This window comes from Sarcophilus harrisii, chromosome 2, assembly GCF_902635505.1.
Source record: "Sarcophilus harrisii chromosome 2, mSarHar1.11, whole genome shotgun sequence".
Lineage (NCBI taxonomy): Eukaryota > Metazoa > Chordata > Mammalia > Dasyuromorphia > Dasyuridae > Sarcophilus > Sarcophilus harrisii.
Window position 1 is genome coordinate 87,933,265 of NC_045427.1, and position 6,000 is coordinate 87,939,264.

The window sequence follows — 6,000 nt, forward strand, 5'->3', positions numbered from 1 at the left end:
GGGCACCGGACAGAGGGTCCAGTGGACAGAGGGTCCACACATGGCTAGCATGTTTGGAATCTCTGCAAAGAGGAATTCCCAGCGTGGCCCTTTTATAATAGGAGACTTAGCTCAAGGGGCTTTTGGGGGTAGCCCCAAAGTTGGCTCAGATCCAATGGAGCTGAGACAAGTCTAGATCTTCTATTGGAATTTAAAGGGACCAGGATTTGTGAGTCAAAGGGTAATTTACATTATTAACTACAAGGGGGTGGGAATCTAGAAAGGAATCTTTCCCACATCAAGACTTTTTTAAATGCTTAAAAAAAAATTTTTTTTTTTTTATTACATTTTGAGTTCCAAGTTGTTTCCCCCATTGCACAAACACAAACTGTTGATTAGAATTCAACCTTTCACTGTGCTGGATTTAGGCAAATTGATTAGGTAAAGCAGGACCTATTTTACCTCTAGGCAAATTGGGAAACTGGAGAGTACATGTGATTTTAAGGAAGTTGCTTTTACAACTATTCCTCAGATTCGCATCTAGTTCTGACTACTGCTGGAAATGACAGTTTTTGAATTTTATCCCCTTAGCCGAAGGTATTGATCCCCATAAAAAATAAAAGTAGCTCAAAGTTGGAGAGCAAGTTAGGCTTATAAAATGCTCCCATTGCACCCCTATGAGGTAAGAAGTGTATTGTTAATTCCCTTTTATACTCAAGGAAATGGAGGCTTTCACTGGTTAAGTGACTATGAACAGATCTCATTGTGAAGACAGGCTAAAGGAGAACACTGGGAGCGGGATCTCATGACAAACCTAGGATTCATGCACAGATGATCTGGTTAATGCTGTATATGTCCAGATTTCTTTTCTGCCTATCACCCCAGAATAGATCTATTATAGAAGCAGCTAGGTGGTAGATAAGAATGTGAAACCCAGAGTCAGAAAGACCTGAGTAACACTCAAGCTCCAGATGCGTACTAGCAGTGCCATCTTGTGCAAGTCACTTAACCTCTGTTTGCCTGTTTCCTTATCTATAAAACGGGTCATTTAACATCAGCCTAGAATTCTGAGCAGAACTAATTTCTACTGGATGTGTGATGTTATTATTTTCAGAACCAGAATCAAACAAGTGGGACATAGAATTTCAGGAGATAGGTCCAAGTATCTGCTCTCCTTTGCAACCAGATTCATTTGTGTATTTTCAATAAACTCCAGAGTTACTATAGATCAGCTGAATAGGAGTTCTGATTCTGTGAATTTTTGTTAAAATGATGGTCTTTGGCAGGAAAAAAACAGTTTGGGGTAACTGAAAGGAACATGCATTTATTAAGCACTACAGTGTGCTAGGCACTGTGTTAAGCACTTTACAAATATGCCTCATTTGATACTTACAATAGCCAGATGAGAAAGGTACTATTTCCATTTTAAAATTGAGGAAACTGAGTCAGGCAGCTATTAAGTGATTTCCTTAGGGTCACATAGATAGTAAGTGTCTAGCTCAGATTTTCCTTACTCCAAGCCCAACATTGTCTATTGTACCACCTAGCTGTCTAAAATAAAACAAAAAAGCACTGCAATTTCCCAAATGTGATCCAGCCCACCCTCTTTTCCTTAAATTTTATTATCTGTCTTTAACAATTACATAAAATGGGCAAATAGAAATGAAATTCTAAGCTAAATCCCTTCTGTTCTTTTCAGGGCTAGGCTTAGGTCACTGATCCATCTATAGCAGGGGTCCTCAAACTTTTTAAATAGGGGGCCAGTTCACTGTCCCTCAGACTGTTGGAGGGCTGGAGTATAGTAAAAACAAAACCTTTGTTTTGTGGGTCTTTAAATAAAGAAACTTCATAGCCCTGGGTAAGGGAGATAAACATCCTCAGCTGCCGCATCTGGCCTGCTGGCTGTAGTTTGAGGACCCCTGATTCTATAGTGTCTATGTAAGAAATAAAGACTGAGGAAACAGCACAATGGACTGACCATTGAAGTCTCCATTTCCTTTTATAAAGTATATCCCATCTCCAATAGGAAAAATTCATTAGCGATATCTCTTCTCATTATATAAAACAAGATTTTCCCTTGCTTCTCCCCTTTAAAAACCTTCCTTTTCCCTCTTCCTCTATTCTCCTATAGGGTCTTTTTTTCCCCAAAGAGTTGTTTTCTCTTAATTGTTAACTGGACTTTATTAGGGTAAACCACATATTCCCTTTTTTTTCCCCTTTCCTTTCTTTTATGCACCATCTCATTCTGAATTTAGTACCATAAAAACTATTGATTCACCTAGAGGCAGAGTGTTATGAGATTTAGTCCATGATGTTTCAGGTTTGCTACTCCACCATCATTTCTATTTAACTTCTGTTTTCATACATTTGTTTCCACATATACATTTAGAAAGAAATCAATTAATGACCTCTCTGTTACCTTTTAGTTGTTGTTGTCCTTGATTACTGTCTTTGTTTATCCTTTTTATATTTCTGTTGTCTAGAATATTTGGGACAGTTTTTTTACATCTGGTTTTCTTCCTAAGAATGTTTTGAATTATTTTTAAATTGAATATTCATCTTTTTTCATGTTATTAGGCTTCAGTTTGTAGGGTGAACATGTTAGGAGACAAGGTTGTTGTGGATTGAAGGTCAAAGAACATCCTCCCCCAATTCACATCTGCCTATCCAATTTGAGGGGAGCCAGTAACTTTTGAAAAAATTATACAAGAAATATTAGTAGTAGTAGTATCCTAAAAAATCCACTTGTGTTTGCATAGCCCCCTGGCCTTCTCAGAAGGTCATTCTCCTTCTAAATACTCACATTACATTTCAGTATATGATTACATCTCAATTATCATCCCATTTTCTGATCTTGTATCCTGTTATGTTCATAAGAGAGTGCATGTGGCCTGACAATATGTTGCAAGCTCAAGGGAGTCAAAAATTATGAAACAGTTGTGATATTTTCCCAATCAAAAGTGAATGAGGGGAAGGTCTTATTTTTCTAATCCACGGCACTGCAATTTGGTATTGGGTTTAAGTTTGTCTTGTTTATTGCAAACAAAGAATCATCACAAGTCCTAGATATCTGACTCCACACCCAGCAAGTTATCCCTTCTTCTAAGGACAAAGAAGCATGTGAATGTATCTAGCAGTTGGTCCATTTAAAGGCACATCTGGCATGTTGGATCAGACACACATAAGTGTTGGGCTTTTCTGTTACTCCAAACCAAAGGACACACATACAAAAATGCAAGGTTTATATAAGTGATAGTAGATTGATAACAGGTTTATAGGTAGGTCCTATCAAAGTCAAACAAACTAGTAGCTAAAGACTACTGGTTGGTTGTGGGGTCCTTTTCCAGCTTAACTGGCCCCAGGGGCTGATCAGGAGTTGCTTCCTTTGTTGGGTTGAAGTCAGGCCCATTCCAGGAGGGATATATGTCTTCCTGAAGTTGCAGATCCACACATAGTCTCCTGGCTCAACAAGATGTACTGTCTCTTCCAAAGAAACAAAGGGAGAAAGAGGAGATATAAGTGTTGTTCTTTGAACTTTGAAGACTTTCTGTTCTTCTCTTCAATCTCGAGTTAACAAAAATCAGCAATAGTCAATATTGGAAGGTCTGTAGAAAGATAGTCACCCTAACAAACCATTAGTAGAATTGTGAAATGGTAACTGTTCTGGATATAAATTTGGAATTATGCAAGAAAAATAAGAACTGGTCACACCCTTGGACCCATTAATCCCAAGATCAAAACCAGAAACAATTGTCTTATACACAAATATTATATACATATAAACATGCATACATATATAAAGATACATATTATTCATAACAGTTATTTTATAAAGGCAAAGCATATCAACAAAGCAAGTGTCCATTAATTGGGGAACAAAATGTGTTACATATAAATGTAATGGAATAATTTTGTACAGTAAGAAATGAACAACTATAAGGAATTCAAAGAAACATGGAAAGATTTTTATGAATTTATGCAGAATGAAATAACCCAAAGGGACAATATTCATGGTGAATAGTACAATGTAAAAAAAAAGATCTCTGAAAAGAATCTGAACTCCGAATAACAAGAAATGGATAATGGGTCTAGAAAATCGATAAAGATACATATTTACCTCCCAAGAGAAAGGTGGGAATTTTCTTGGGCAGAATACAGTATACATAATCAGATATAGTTTCTGTACTCTATCGCGTTTTTCTTTGTTGCAAGGGATATTTCAATTCTGAGGCAGTGGAGGGGAGAGTATTATCAGAAACAATGGATTTTCTTTTTTTTAGTCACCAACAAAACTTTTAAAAATTCTCAAATCCGCAGATTTATTTTTTTTTTTTATCATGTCACTTCTGGAAATATACCTCTGCTCTAAAATAAAATTAAACTCATATTACTAGGGAGTGGTGTGACTTTGGCTTGCCTTTATGAGGTACCTTCGTTCACCTAGGGACCTTTATGGGCTTTTGTCAATGTTTAACTTTTTCCTCTGTGCAGATAAATAGTGAACATTCACACTCACAACCTCTCTCACTTTTAGAAGGAAAATTAGACAAAAGAGGCAGTTATATTCTACTCTCTTCCTTTTTCCCTTTTTGTTTCTACATCTCTACTCTTTGTCCCTCTTCCCCTTTGTCTCAGGACAGCAACACATGGGACAAGAAACAGGGATAGTGTCCTTATTGATTACCATGCTGATGATTTTCTTTTCTCGCCTCAGGAATATCAGGAGATCCCCAGGTTTGTTAAGATCATTTGTTTGGGATGCCACTTATATTTACTCCCCACCCCAAATAATAAGTTAATACATTGCTATAGCAAAATAGAGGCTTTACTCCATTTTATTTCTTCAGTCCTATTCTTTGAGCATCCCTCAGTGGAGAGAAAACTGAACCTGGAATTAGTCAGGAATACCTGGATTCATATCCAGCCTCAGACACTAACTGTGTGACTCTCAGCAAATCACTTAACTCCTATTTGCCCGTTTCTGTAAAAGAGGAATAACAATAATACGTGCCTCCCAGGATTGTTGTGAGAATCAAATAAAAAAAAAAACTGTAAAGTTCTTAACACAGTGCCTGGCACATAATAAGCACTATATAAATTTTACCTATTATTATTATTTGCAGGAAATATCCCAATTAGATGCTATTTTAATCATTCTCTACTCCAAACCTGTAGCATCTACCCATCTAAGGGAAAAAGGAAGGAAGGAAGGAAGGAAGGAAGGAAGGAAGGAAGGAAGGAAGGAAGGAAGGAAAGGAAAGAGGATGGGAGAGAGGGAGAGTAGGAGGGAAGAAGGTAGGAGAGAGGGAAGTTAGGAGGAAGGAAGAGAGGAAGGAAGGGAGGGAGGGAGAGAAGAAGGGAGAGACAGAGAGAGAGAAAGAGAGAGAGAGAGAAAGGAGATTAACAGATAAAAAGAAACTTTAGAGATCATTTAGTCTAACTCCTTCATTATATAGATAAGAAAACTAAAGCCAGGAAAGTTAAGTGATTTCTTGTACACTACTTAGAAAAAACAGAGCAGGGATATAGTCTCCTGAGTTTGGACATAGTCTTCTTAACTTTATTCTCCACTTACTCTCTCTTGAAATCAGGATCTCACAGAATCCTTGAGGTAGGAAGGGCCTAAGAAATCATAGTAATATAATGAAAACAGCACCAAACTTAAAGCTGGAAGAGATTTAGATTGGAATCTTGGCTCTGAAACTTACTAGCCATTAGCCCTTACTTCTCCCAAGATTCTTTCCTATCACCCCATGACCCCCAAAGCCCTCTCTTAAAACAAATCAGAACTGTCAGTCAATACAAAAGTCATACTTTCACTGTTAGACCTGTGATTTCATCTTTGTGGGGAGTTCCCAATGAGGAACTTTCTCTGTTTTCCAAAGCAGAAAGGCACCTTCTCTGCAATTTACAATCTTAGATGCCATTTCCTTTTCCAGTTCATTTTACAGAAGAGGAAACCTAGGCAAACTGGGTTAGAGTCACATAGCTAGCAAATGTTGGAGGTCATGTTTGAACCCA